Genomic DNA, 15,825 nt, shown 5'->3' with positions numbered 1-15,825 from the left:
AGAGCTGAATGGATGGCCAGGTACATGGTTCTCAGGACTGACATCCCAGATCCTGCTTTCCATTGCTGCACAGACAAGGAAATGGGCAAGGGGCACATGAGGACAGGAGATGCTCACTCAGCCGCATCTCTCCTGAAGACTACAGGGAGACAGCAAGACTCTTTCTCTCTCAAATGGAATGTGAGCAAAATTCCCTGGGGACAGTTGGATGGATCAGCTCTAAGAAGTTCCAGAATTTGAAAGGGCAGCCAGTCTCTGGGCTGGTTGTGAAGGTTGTAGGAAAATTGTAGTGTCTGCCCTTGGAGTCGCTCCCTGCTGCTTGCCAGTTCTTTTTGCCCTGCACCGTCACCCTGTTTTTGGGTAGTCATGTGGTGACTCTTGAAGGAAGGAAATGAGTCCACCTCTACCAGGAAGCCATCATGAGCTAGACGAGGGGGTTGCAGAGCCTCTCCTACCCCTAATATATGCTCGAATGCTTATTTCACTCTTAGCCTGCTGTAGTTTCAGCCACTCAAATATCTTTGGATAAAATCATAATAGGGTATTTGAGCTGAGACTGGAATTCTGAAATCTTGAGAGCTAAGAACCAAGGATATGATGCAATTTTTAAGCTGCCAACAGATTTCTAGTTCAAAATACTAGTAAATAACTATTTACTAGTCTTAGTAAATAAAACACTAATAAATTCAAAGAGTGCTGGGAATAGGAGAAGGGAATCCTTCAGGAGACCAGAACATCTGAGAATTTTCTGGAATATGGAAAGTGTATGGACTCCTACTGAGCGTATAATAAAAGTGGTAGCTGGAATCCAGAGCATTTAGGGAAAGCACCTGCAAAGGTGGTCGGCGGTGCCCTTGGCAGAGCCCTGGAGAGACTATCAGCTATGTGTCTGTGGGTAAACAGAGCAGAAGTGGCAGAGAGGCAAAGATCAAGGCGATGAATTGAAGTTCTGTCAAGGCTCCCCTCTACCATTCGCTACTAGTATCATAACTGAATAAGTGATGGTTTCACCCAAGACGTGGACTATGGCTCCTGATATGGCTGTCAGTTCCTCTTTCAACATGGAGGAAGGGATAACCTGCTGGTCAACCTGCCTTTCCTAACTTCCCACCCCATAGGTCAAGGTTCAACTCACTCTGCCATACCATTCAAGGAAGGGTGTGTTGGAGAAGCAGAACTGTGTAACTGAAATGAAAATCCATGCCACCTACTGTATGTCACCCAAGTCCATAATTGACACACATAAATGGGCAACCAAAGATGAGGAGAAGGTGGAGGATCCAGTGTGGGTAACTTTCAGCCCAAAACAAACACAAAAAATGACCCTGCAGAAAACAGAAAATTCAGGAAACAGCAGAGAAGTTCCAAAAAAAAAAAACTATTAAGTATGCTCAGAGATATTTAAGATCCATGAAAAAGAACAGGCCACTCTGAAAATAAAGCAATCAGAGGATTAAAAAAAGTGCTTTGAAAATAAACATATGATAATATTGTGGATGTTTGTGCTTACCTACTGGGCATCCATTCCATTCTTACTCTTTCCCAAAAGAACCCCCATTTTGTTGAGGTGTCCACTCATCCCAGGGACTCCATGCGACTCAATAGGCACATTTTGGTTATTACAAGAAGAGGGTGGGAGGCAAAGGGGATGGAGGTAGAGTGGGCTAAGAAATGGTCCCTAAAGATGTCCATGTCTTAATTCTCAGAGCCTGTGAATATGTTACCTTACATGGTAAAGGGACTTTGCAGATGTGATTAAATTAAGGATCTTGAGATGGGAAGATTGTCCTGTATTATCTGGGTGAGCCATTGTAATCACAAGTCCTTTTAGGAGGGAAGCTGGAGAGTCAAGATGATAGTAAGAGATGTGACAATGGAAATAAGAGGTTGGAGGGATATGAAGAAGGGGCAAAGAGCCAGGGAATATGGGTGGTCTCTAAAAGCTGAAAGGCAAGGAAATGCATATTCCTCTGAAGGCTGCAAAAGGAGGATGGCCCTGCCAGCACCATGATTTTAGACTTCTAACTTCCAGAACTGTTAAAGAATAAATTTGTGTTCTTTCCAGTGATTGTTTGTGGTAATTTGGTATAGTAGCAATAAAAAACGAATATAGGAGATGTTATTGAACTTTAGTGGGCAGATATCATAGATGCTACTTGCCCTGAAATGCATGAGCAGTTGCTTACAATGAAGCACCATCTTGACCAAAATGGCAATAGCGCCAAAGCTGAGAAAATTTGGGAGCTACTCAGAAATATCTTTTCACCTTTGTCAGTGGTTGGATCAAGAATGGGCACATGACAGAATTCAGGTCAAAGAGCTGTAAAGAGAGTTCGGCTGAGTTTCTATGAGGTCTTTAGAGGTGTCCTCCTCTGGAAAGACATTAACAAGGAAGCATACATACCAAGTTCCTCCTAGAAGTCATTCTACAGCCATGATGGAAACTGGCTTTAGGATAAAGCTATGTAGATAACAGAACAAAGAGGGAAAGAATTCAGGTCATCATGACATGGTTGAACAGGTAAATCAACCAATCCTGAATTCTGTCCCACATCTGAACTTACAGTTCTACAATTTTTTTTTTAAAAGACCGTATTGCTTAAGCCATTTGAATTTGACTTTCTGTTGCAGAAAATGTGTTCTAAGTAATACAATTGCAAAAATATCAGTAGAAGTGTTAAAGATGACTCCCCAAAAGAAAAAGACACAAAATGAGTGAAACATTCATAAATTTAAGCTAGCAACATAGACGGTCCAACACATGCAAAAATGGAGGTTTAACATTAACCAAAGAGTATGGTTATACAAAGGAATACTATTAGGCAATAAAAGGAACAAAGCACTAGTACATGCTACCATATGGATGAATCTTGGAAACACTATGCTAAGTGAAAAAACGAGGCACAAAATGTTCCATATTGTATGATTCTGTTTATATGAAATGCCCTGAATAGGTAATCTATACAGACAGAAAGTAAATTAGTGCTGGAGGTGGGGGTGGGACGATGAGAAAGGATGGGGAGCGGCTATAATGGGTAACTGTTTACTCGGGGGTTTTTTGAGATGATGAAAATCTTCTAAAATTGATTGTGATGATGGTTGCACAGCCTTGTGAATATACAAAAAAAAGTTGAATTATATAGCATATGAGTTATATCTCAGTAAAGCTGTTAAAATAAATTTTTAAATATTTTAAAATGTTTTACACACAAAAGTCCATATGTAGCAGAAACATCAAATACGGAGCAGGACTGAAAAATGAAATTCACATTTCTACATTTCAATATATTTTTATAAAAATGTACAGACAGTAGAACTAGGTTGTCTACAATGTATAAGATTCAAAACTGCATCTAGGGCTTCCCTGGTGGCGCAGTGGTTGAGAATCTGCCTGCCAATGCAGGGCACACAGGTTCGAGCCCTGGTCTGGGAAGATCCCACATGCCGCGGAGCAGCTAGGCCCTTGAGCCACAACTACTGAGCCTGCGCGTCTGGAGCCTGTGCTCCGCAACAAGAGAGGCCGTGACAGTGAGAGGCCTGTGCACCGCGATGAAGAGTGGCGCGCGGGGGCTTCCCTGGTGGCGCAGTGGTTGGGAGTCCGCCTGCCAATGAAGGGGGCACTGGTTCTTGCCCCGGTCCGGGAAGATCCCACATGCCGCGGAGCGGCTAGGCCCGTGAGCCATGGCCGCTGAGCCTGCGCGTCCGGAGCCTGTGCTCCGCAATGGGAGAGGCCACAACAGTGAGAAGTCCGCGTACCGAGAAAAAAAAAAAAAAAAAAAGAAAGAGCGGCCCCCGCTCACCGCTATTAGAGAAAGCCCTCGCGCAGAAACGAAGACCCAACACACCCAAAAATAAATAAATAAATTTATTTACAAAAAAACCAAACTGTATCTTATTTGTTAAAACGATATGGGCCATTGGTAGAAAGGCTCAAATAATCTGAAAATAAAAAGAAATTGAGCCTAGAATTTTATAATTGGCTAAACTACAAAAATGATTAGTGTATGTGTGGGGAGGGGGTAGATATCAGACATGCAGGGATTTAGAGTTTTTCCCCACAAATCTTTTCCCAAAATTTACTTGACAGTATAATGTAGGAAACAGAAAAGGAATAAAAGAAAACATGGAATTCAATCAACAGGAGATCTAACTGAAGACTGAAATGAAGCGAAATCCCAGGATGAGTTCTATGAAGCAGTTCTCAAAAACAATATATCCAAGTTTGAACCCACAGTCAGAGGGCTACTAGAAAAGCTTTCAAGAAGAAAGTGGGTTCATTCTTAATAGTGTGATTAAGTAGTTAGACAATCTTGATTAAGACATAAAGGCATAATTTTGTCAACCAGAAAAAAAAAAAATACTCCAGGAAAAAAAATATAAGAAAATTCTTTGTGTAAGTAAAAGCAAACTAAAAAGTGGCATAAATTGAAGTAGCAGAAGGAGATGTACTAGTCTCCTACGCTGCCCTCACAAATTACCTCAGACTTAGTAGCTTAAATAACAAAACATACTCTCTTATGGTTGTGGAGAGCAGAGTTCAAAATCATTCTCCCTGGGCTGAAGGCAAGATGCCATCAGGGCTGGTTCCTTCTGGAGCCTCTAGGGGAGAATCCCTTTCCTGGCCTTCCCAGCTTCTAGAGGTCACCTGCATTCCCTGGCCCATGGCCCCTTCCAACATCTTCAAAGCCAGCAATGTAGCCTCTTCCGTCTCTCTCTGACTTTCTGTTTCTGAAGGGGATCAGGATATGTCAACCCCAAGTAGATTACTTTGTCATGAGAATTATTTTGTGCTGAAAGCATGTGAATTCCTGAAATCACTTATCTGCCTAAAAGTAGATATTCAATTGTCATAAATCCCTTCCTGGGGAGCAATCTTCTCTTCTTGGAGAGAAGCTGGCAACACAACCAGGTAGACATCTTCACAAACTATCATAGGTATCATCTGTATTCCTAAGGACCCATTTAACTTTCCAAAAAGTCACTTGCTTTTTCATGTGTCCTTTCTCCTCCTCCCTTTCACTACTATGTTCCATACACAGACCCTGAATTGTAACTACCCCTTTGAGTTATCTCTGGGTACTCTTGTGTGTATGCACCATCGTGCACATGCTAATAAACTTCTGTTGGCTTTTCTCCTGTTAATTTGTCTTTTGTCAGGCAATTTGTAGGGCCCTAGCCAGAGAACTTGGAGGGTAGAAGGAAAAAGAATTTATCCTCTTCTACATTTCAATCATCACATCTTCTCTGACTCTGATACTTCTGTCTCCCTCTTAAAAGGACAATTCTGATTACATTCAGTCCATGTAGGTAATCCATAATCCAGGATAATCTCCCTTTGTCAAGATGGTATCTTCTTCCAGGTAAGGTAATACGTTCAAAGATTAAGGAATTAAGATGTGGACATCTTTAGGCGGTCTTCTTCACATAGGGTGAGAAGGGAGAATTCATGTGACTGATGTTAGAGACATTTTCTTAAAATCAGTATCACTACAGTTTATGAGGTTTCAACCTATAGAAAAAAAACACTGATTAATGATTATAGTTACAGGACATGAAGTGTTAATAAACCTAGGCAATGTAAAAATAATGATATGGATGACAGAAATTAAAGAAAGTGGAAGGGCTGTGAGGAAGTGCTAACTTCATCTTACAAGGGGAAGAGGTGAGATATAGGTAATGTTATTAAATTAAGAAATAGAACTATATTATTTAGCAGTTATAAAGCTCTCCAATAGGAAAACTTGAAATAATTTAACTAACAAAATTGGGAGGAGGACATGGGGAGAATGAATTCAGACCCTCATCTTTCTTATCAGGAAGTCAACAGACACGGCTCGGAATTGATTGACCAAGAAGTAGAGTTGTATTTTATGTGGACATGTGAAATTAACTGAGGAAAACTAAAAGCATAAACAATTAAATATGGTTAACTCTGTGGGTTGGTGACAAAAATATGGAGGGTGAAGGAAAGGAATGCTTTGCTTTCCATTTTATACCCAGATGTCCCTCCCAGAACCCGGAAGGGGATTATTTTGCAGCTACTGGGAGTACTGCCTGCAGGCAGTCCTCAGGTAAAGAAAGCTGCCTTACCCAAGTTCCCACCTCCTACTGAGGCACCCTACATAAAATGGTTGGTCTGGGGCAGCAAGTCCCATGCAGAACAATTCTTAAAGGTCATGCCAGTTTCAAGGCTCCCCATGGGGTCACTGAGACAGCATTGCAGCCCAACCACCCCTTCTGCCCCAGAACTGCTCCCATCCTTTCCCTCATGCATGGATCCCAAGTCTTCCCTAATAAACTTCCTACTTGCTGGTCTCCTATAGGGCTCAAGCTGGGGTAGATCCTTTTACACTAATTTTTTAAAACTCTGCCTAAACTACTTTTTGTGTCAGCACAGAGCCATGAGCAGACTCTTGTTTGGTCTTTTCTAGAAATGAAGGTCCATTTAAAATTTGAGGGAAGATTGAATCTTGATTTTGGGAAAAATACAGTAAGGGACTGTTTGCCCACGCCATTCCACCGACTTCTCTCATCTATAATGGAGAGCTTTAAAACAATGAGGAGCTAAAATATTTTGCACGGTAATGGAAAACACTGTCTTTTTGGAGTGTGTGTGGCCTTGCATCTTCTCAGTACACTTAAGTGCAGGGTTTTTCAACTGCAGGGCTTGTTAGTGGGTTTTAAATTCAATTTAGAAAGTCAAAACCCAACATTTTTCTCAAAGGAACAAGAGTGTGTTGCTAATCTCTGTCCAAATGCATGAACATACAGAAATTATTGTCAGAAGCATCTCATGCCATGGGTAACTGTATGGTCTTAGTCATAACTTCCAATGGTTTCCCACAACACATAAAATCAAATCCCAATCAAATTTTACCAGGTCCTACAAGATCCCATCTCCACCTATGTCTTAACTCACACTATATCACTTCTCACCCTACTCATCACTCTGGAGTCACACTACCTCTCTGCCATCTCTGGAGCTTACAAAGCTGATTTCTGCCTCAGGACCTTTGCACCAGCGGTTCCCTTGCTTGAAATGCCTAAAATCATCTTCCCTTGAATCTTTGTTCTATCTTGTCATTCAAGTCTCAGCTCAAATGCCTCCTCAGCATAGAGACCTTCTCTTTTCCATCTAATATAAAGCAACACCCTCTTCCTTCTTTTTTACATCACTCAACTTTATTTTCTCCAAAGCGCTTACCGCCAACTGGAGTTATCTTGTATATTTGTTTACTTGCTTGTTATCTACTCTCCTTGTCCCCCTAGAAGGTAACCTTCCTAGAGCAGGAACTTCTTTGTCTTGGCCCTGCTGTCTTTGTAGCGTCTAGGACAGTTCTTGGCCCTAGTAAGTGCTCAAGAAATATTTACTGAATAAGCAAACACTGTAATAGCATCTGAATTCGGCATGTTTAGGAATGCAACCCCAAATTAGAGTGAATGCTTTTTATTTTTAATGAAATTGGGAGATAGAGTCACAATTTTGAAATAGTTCTAAGTGTTGACAACTTCATTAAGTGATAATTAACTTATACTGAGACACAGAATGCCCTGGCTATCCTGGGCATTGAAAGCTGTGGTTCTTCTCCCCAGGGGAAAAAATATGCTTGTATAGACACAGAGTATGGTGCATACAATTCCAAGATTTCTTCCCCAGGTTGAGGAGACCTACCTTAAAGACTGGAGTAACTGAAAGCCTTATTTTTTTTCCCTTGATGGTTAACACCATTTAAATTCTGGCTAGAGCAGTATGGAGCTTCCTTAAAAGACTAAACACAGAGCTACCATGTGATCCTGCAATCCCATGCCTGGGCATATATCTGGAGAAAACCATAATTCAAGAAGAGACATGCACCCCAGTGTTCATTGCAGCACTATTTACAATAGCCAGGACAGAGGAATGGATAAAGAAGATGTGGTATATTTATATAATGGAATATTCCTCAGCCATAAAAAGGAAGGAAATAATGCCATTTGCAGCAACATGGATGGATCTAGAGATGACCATGCTAAGTGAAGTAAGCCAGACAGAGAAAGACAAACACCATCATGATATTGCTTATATGGGGAATCTAAAAAAAAAAAAAAAAGATACAAATAAACTTATATGTAAAACAGAAACCGACCTACAGACAGAGAACAAACTTATGGTTATCAAAGGGAAAGAGGGGGACGGATAAATTAGGAGTTTGAGATTAGCAGATACACACTACTATATATAAAATAGATAACCAACAAAGAACTACTGTATAGCACAGGGAACTATATTCAATATTTTGTAATAATCTATAATGGAAAAGGAGCTAAAAAAGAATATATATATATATATACACATATGTGTGTGTAGATATATATAAATACATATGTGTTTTAAATATATATATAAAACTGAATCACTTTGCTGTACACCTGACTAACACAACATTGTAAATCAACTATACTTCAATAAAAATAAATACGTTTAAAAAAAATCTGGCTAAATGGGTGTTTCCTCATGGAACAGGGGAGACAGGGCTGAGCCAGCAGGAAGATCGAAGGGGTCACCTACTCTAACCCCTTGCTGAGCATGACTGCTCTTCTGAACAACCTCAGCTGCTCAACAATCTTATCAACTGCCCTCCCGGCCTCGGTTAACCTCTCCAAAGTGATATTAGTCCCATCTCACGCGATTACCTTTAAATGTGTCAGTCTCCTGTACTTCACTATAAATTCGTTAAGACAGATTTACCTGCAAATCACTTCAACATTGATGAAACAGATACTAAGGCACTGGGCTCAGAAGTTTACATCAATAAACTATCTCAATTTTCTAAAATTTAGTACTCGTCACAATCCTGAGAGATGCACCCTAGCACATATTTGCCCATTTATTTATTATTTTACTTTCTTCATTAGAATTTAGGTTTTGTGGGACCATCAGTTACAAGTGAGTGTTGTAAATAGAGTTGGATAAGTGAATGAATGAATGAGTGCCTATTCCATGCCAGCTGCAATTCTAGGCACTGGCAATACAGAAGAGAACAAGATAAGAAGGCCCTTGCTCTCTTAAGGTAGACCCAAAAAAGGCCATAAGTGAATAGGTAAGTATTTTATTTCAGATGATGATCATTCCTCTAAAGAAAAAACAGTAAGGAGAGTTAATGAGCTTGAGAATGACTTGTGGCAGGAGGTGGGGAGTTAGGGGAGCCCTCTCTGAGGAAGCCACATTTAAGCAAAGATTGAATCATGAGAAGAATGTAGCAATAGTAAGATTCCAGGGAAGAGGATTCCAGATGGAGGAACAGCATGTGCAAAGGCCCTGAGGTAGGAGTTTGTTGTGGCCAAGAAGCAGAAGGAAGGTCACTGTGTCTAGATGTGTGGGTGCCAGCTCAAGTTCAGAAGAGAGGAGACACAGGCAGGTGCCAGATCATGTAGTGTAAGCACTCTGGGTGTTATTCTGGTGTTATTGGAAGCCATGGAATTGTTTAAATAGGAGAGTGTGGCCTAATATCTTTAAAAGATCACCCTGGCTTCTGTCATAAGGGAAATGTGGGATACATATATACACAATGGCATACTACTCAGCCATAATAAAGAATGAAATAATGCCATTTACAGCATCATGAATGGACCTAGAGATTATCATACTAAATGAAGTAAGTCAGACAGAGAAAGGCAAACACCATATGATATCACTTACATGTGGAGTCTCAAATATGACACAAATGAACTTACCTATGAAACAAAAACACACACAGACTCACAGACATATAGAACAGACTTGCGGTTGCCAAAGGAGGAGGGGTGGGGGAGGATGGATTGGGAGTTTGGGATTAGCAGATGCAAACTATTATATATATGTATAACGGAATCATTTTGCTAACACAGAAACTAACACAACACTGTAAATCAACTATACTTCAATAAAATAAATTAGGAAAAAAAAAAGATCACCCTGGCTTCTGTCCAGAGAATGGACTATAGGGGACAGAGAAGCACCAGGGAGTGGACAAGTGGACAAGTAGACGGAAGACTGGATGAAAGGGCAGCAGAGAGGGATGGCTGCCTGGAGACAGGAGACCTAAGGTCGAATCCCAGTTGAGCCCTACGCCTGCCCCAACCACTGTGTGGAATGGGTGAGTCTCTGCCCGCCCAGGCCTCTGTTTTCCCACACCTAAAATAAGAGGGTCATGGAGCCATCTTTCAGGACCACTTCAACGGTGACATTCTGGAAACTTCTGCATCTCAGTCTTGTCCTTGTCATTTGGGTTCAGAGATAAATCTGAAGACTGCAGGTCGGCCCCCTGCCTGCCTGAGCAGCCCCGAGACTGCCCACCCAACGTGCAGGTGACAATGCTTAGGCCAGCTTTACAATGTCCTGCGGCTGGGGCAGGCTCCTGGAGCCCAGTCGTGTCCTTCCCACTGGCTTTCACTGTCTCCATCAGAGGGGACGACGCCCACTTGATTCTGTTTCTTCGTCAAAAGAGAGACGGCACCCAGTTTTTAAAACAGCAACTCACCAGGGAGCCTCTGATAGGGTCTATTTCTTGCTTTGCTCTTTGCATCCCCGCTCAGAGAACACATGGGCACCCCTCCTGGCTCATCCCAGTGTCTCCTCTGGGAGGGGAGAGATGCTCCTCGGCCAGCATTTCAAGTGCTATAACTTATTGCATTCGGTTGACTCTAAAACCAAAGAGAAAAGGGGTTTGACCTGGTTGGATATTGAATCTGGCTCCCTCCCTCCCTCCTTTCCTTTCATCTCCCAAAGTGGTCCTCTCCTGGCTCATGGGAGAGGGCTTGTGCTGGGCTGGGGGTCACACTGCCTCCCCCTCCCGACTTCCTCAGCTCCCTCGCCCTTCGGACACTTGCTTGTGCAGCTGCTCGATATAAATTCCCCACATACATCTCCGGCCAGCCAGTTTATTTTTATAAACAATAAATAGGACGACATTCCTATGGTGTCCCACTCTGGCCGGCCTAGTTTACAGAGCCGGGGGACAGTGATGGGGAGTTGGTGGGGTTTATACAGATGGCGGCCCGCATGTCATAAATCTCATAAACACGATGGAGGGTTGGTGGTTTTTTTTTTTCAGAAACACAAACAACAACAACTCGCTCCCCACCCCGTTTTCTTTCTTTCCCCGAGATCACAAGGCATTATCGAGGTCTACAAATCACCACCAGAAGATATTAAGTTGCTTGGATAACACTCGGGACCCCTTCCGGTGTGTTATTTCTCTTCATTAGAAACGATGGCCCAAGTGCACCAAATCCTCTTTCCCTCTCCTCAAAATTTATAGATCACAGTCTCTAAACTAATTGTTAGTTGCACACTAGGCCACAAGCTGTTTGTCCACACAGCAATTACCTCCGAGGCCCTGATTAAAGGGCAGAAGCAGAAGTGTGAGGAAAATGAAACACTCTGGCCGGGTGGGTACCGTGCCCTGACATTGGTCTGTGAATAAGAGTGAGTGAGGGGCCCCCTTATTCATTACAGACCCAAGATATGACAGGCCATGGGATACGGGCTGCCGACTGCTTGTATGACGTTATGAACCAATGTAGCTTCTAGACCACTGCGAGCGTCTTCCTGGGAAAGTGGAACAAAATCCGAAGCCCTGGGGCCCATTAGAGATGCTATTTGTTGCTTCTTATAGATAGAGAAATTGAGGCTGAGACAGAGAGCAACTTGCCTGACGTCACACAGCAAGTGGTACCACAGTGAAACCACTAACTCCATATTCCGATCCGCTAATCCCCGGAAACACCGATGCTCTGGGAAATCTTACCATTTGGAGGTGAAATTTCAGTTCAAAATGTCATAGGAGGAATGGCTCCCACCGATGCCCCCAACCATGACCAGGGTGTGTCACCAACTGTGAACACGACCAAAAGAAAGGGCTTCTTTTAAGGGACCTCAAGGTGATAGCCCAAGTGCCTAGGGGCAGGGGGAGAAATGGGTTATTTTGGCATCAGTCCTGGTCCATCAAACTTCTGCTACCGGTCTGTGATACAAAGATGTTATTAGTGTTCCACGCAGAGCAGCTCAGCACCCGCCGTTCTGGTCCACCCCAGCACCTGGGACTATGCCCCAGGGCACTTGCAGACAGAAGGAGAATGCACAGAAATGCCACCGAGTGAACAATGTGGGAGCGGCTCTCAACCATGGAAGCAGGTGGAGAAATGCCCCAGCTTCCTCACCCCTCAAATGGAAGGACACTGACATGTAACCTGTGGGTCTCCTGGAGGTCCCCACCCCGGAGGTCCCCATCCCTGAGGTCCCCATCCTGGAGATCCCCAGAAGGATGAGCCTCACGGTCACGGGCATACCCTCTTCCTAGCACATGCTGCAGTGGCTGCCTTCCCTTCCCCTCTCACTCCCCACAGCCCTGCCTGTAATTCCTGAGATAACTGTCCAAATAAATTCTTTGCACTCAAATCCTTGTCTCAAGGTCTGCTTATGGGAAAAACCAAACCCAAGACACTTCACAACCATCCTTCCGCTTATAAATGGCATGGACGCCAGTTGAGTGGACTGGGTTTTTGCTTTTTTACTTGTTTAACCAGGATTTTAAATTCAAGGTATTTTAAATAAAGACAAAAATAGGAATTCCCGTTTCTTTTAAAAATCAGGAATTCTGGTATCCACACATGGCAGCCCAAACAGGAGCTGGTAGCAGCTGCCCCTTTTAGATAGACCTGTTGTCCCCAGTTTCTTCAGGCCCCCACCAGACCCTGCTTTCTTCTTTCATGTCAGCTTCCTGGTCCCCGTGGAGAGTTGAGTTTTTGAATCCTAGATTTTGATATTATTCTGGGCCTTTTCTAAAGGACGGCAAACAACAAATTAAGCAACAGCCTTCCATTCTGTTTAATTTCTTCCTTAAATCTAACAGAGGGACTCCCAAAGATTTGAGAAAGTACTGCTCTTTTTGTTCTTTCTAATTTCAGGTTTTTATAATGATTTCAGGTTTTTAAATGATTTATGTAAGCCCCACACACCTGACTCAGATGCAACAGGAAGCCAAACCAGTGAGTTTCCCTTTGACTTCAGTTCATGGTGGGTTCCAGGTAGCCAGCTCTGGTGGTTGTTATCAGACTGTCTTGCCTTGACAACATGTTTTGCATTGTAGAATTTTATTTAGCTTTGCCTTGGATGAAATAAAAATTATGCTTAATAGAAAAAAAGTTCCTTTGAGGAGATAAACTTTCAAAAGTAATTCCATCCTTTTTCTACCTCATACCTCACCACTATTAATATTCATGGATTTTTTTTTTCTCCTTGTACAGCTTCCCAATTTTTAATCACTTTCCTTTTCCCTCGCATCAAAATACTACACATGCAAGCTCTGGGGGATCAGAGATGAACCATTCATGGTGCCTTCCCTCAAAGAGCTCACGGTCCACGGGGGAGACAGATGGTGTGAAGTAATTTGCAGGGTTGCCTAGGGAGGGTTGTGAGAGTTCTCAGGTGACAAGAAGAAAGCCGTGATCAGTTCACTGGCCAGGGGCAGGGAAGGCTTCAAACAGAAGACCCTCCATTGCGCTTGAAGGTTGAGGAGCAATTTGCTAAGTGGAGGAGAGGAAGAAAGACTTTCCAAGCAGAGGGACCAGGTTGAATGAGGCACAGAGTTTCAGAACTGCCTGGGACATGAGTTCAGTGAAACAGTGATCACAGAGACATCTGGAAGACCAAGGCCAAGGAATTCCTGAGCCAAAGCTCCATTTTCCAATCCGAGGTACAGGGGAGCACCTGGGCTTGGAGCCCCTGGAGGTCACCTGCATTCCCGGGCTTCCTGTGTCAGTCAGCACTTTTTAGGTTGCACATGGTACTTCCTCTCTGAGAATTGATTGGCTCGCGCTCCTGGGAAATCCAGAGAATATCATGGCTTCATTGCTGCAGTCAGGACCCTTCCTCCACCTCTCGGCTGTTCTTTCCTCATTATTGGCTTTGTTTTTTCAGCCAAGTTTTTCTCCAAGTGATGACAAAGATGCCCAGTGATATCTTCAAAGACACATTTATGACTTCAGTCTTTCTGGAAAGACAGTATCTCTTTCTCATTAGTTTCCATGAAATTCCAAGAGAAAGAGCCTCATTGGTCCCAGTTATGCCACATGCTCATTTATAGACCAGTTACTCATGGCCAGGAAGATGAATTATTTTCACTGGACAGTCTTGAGTCAAGGGCTAATTCCTTCAGCCAGGGGTGGAGTCATTTCCCATTGCTACTTACTATGAGTAGTAGAGGGTCGGCAATCCATGAAAAATTGGGGTGCTATCTCCCAAGTGGGCAATGGATGCAGGGCAGATGAAAGCAAGCACTTCCTCTTATACAATTGCATCCCTAGCGCCTCACCCCCCAGATGTGTGCTCTGTGCAGAGGACACCATCCCTGTTGCCAAGATGATAACTGCCTTAACCTTGCTGGTCCTCAGTTTCTACTCTGACCTTCAGCTCTTCTGCCAGAGCAACATGCTCATTTGTTTCATCTGGAAAGAATTCTGTGCTGCGTCTTCTGAGGATAACAGCTGTATCAATTAAGGTACACTGTTTTGTTAGCTTTATCAAATAGCATGATTTCTACACTGGTGAGCTGTTTTGGTGACTCTAGATATTCCAGAGTAGCTATGTTTCAACATTCTTTAATCCTTGCTAATTTCTTTGCCCAAGTCCAAGTTCAGAGAAAAATTAGTAAGCTCTGTGGCAACATTCTTATGCCTGTTAGAATTTGCTCATGCCAGCCAAGGTAGCTTATATCATCTACGACTCTCAGCTATTCGATTTTGCTTAGCAAGCAACTGGGTTCAGCGGTGATGTCACTGGCCTGAATTTATGAAGACAGATCTTTAAACCTCACAAATGACCGGTTATGTTACTTCTGTCATTGTTATGCCTTCTTTGCTTGCATAATATTGATTAAGGAGATGTCAGAAAACTACTACAGAGAGCAGAGCTCTCCATATCCCAGGCACCGGAGATAAGATTTTTAAAAATCCTCTGATAATAAGGGTATAAAATAGATAAGAATTTATATATAAATAAATTCTAAATAAATAAATGAATATATATATATATATATATATATATATATATATATATATATATATACACATGTGTGCAACAATGAGTATTATTTGACAGGCCCTGTTCTAAGAACTTTACACATAAGAACTTTTTAATATTATAAAAATATAGTATGATAAATACCTTTTACAGAGGAGACAGGATCTCAAGCCAGACTCCAGAATCACTCTGCTTAACTACTACAACATCCATTCATTGAATAATCACATGAGAACCAATTACAAACTGTGGTTAATATTATGATGGATAAGTTTAAGGATATTATAAGGAGCCCAACCTGGTCATATGGATGTCATGGGGAAAGGACATCTCGGAGGAAGGGACATGTGAGCTGAAATTTGAAGATGAGCTAGAATTATGTTAGTGTAGGGTGGTGAGAGTGGAGAGAAAGGCAGGTGGCAGGCAGAGGGACAGTGGTTATGAACCTGCCCCAGGACGCAAATGAAGCTGGTGGGTTCTGTGCAGTACAGCAATTACTGGAGAGATAGTACAACAAAGTTAGGGACAGGTAGGTTCACGCTTTGGGGGGTTTTGTTTGTGGTAGGCAGAATAATGACCCCGAAGTGTCCTTGTCCTAATCTTCGGGTCCTGTGAGTACGTTACCTTATATGGCAAAAGGGACATTGCAGACGGGATTAATGGTACAGACCTTGATATGGGAAGATGAGCCTGGATTATCCAGGTGAGGCAATCTAATCATGAGTCCTTAAAAGCAGAAGACTTTCTCCAGCTGTGGTCACAGAGAAATGTGTTCATAGAAGAAG

Source organism: Globicephala melas, chromosome 19 (genome assembly GCF_963455315.2).
Source record: "Globicephala melas chromosome 19, mGloMel1.2, whole genome shotgun sequence".
NCBI lineage: Eukaryota > Metazoa > Chordata > Mammalia > Artiodactyla > Delphinidae > Globicephala > Globicephala melas.
The sequence above is the reverse complement of the archived record's forward strand: the minus strand, read 5'-3'. Positions refer to the sequence as shown.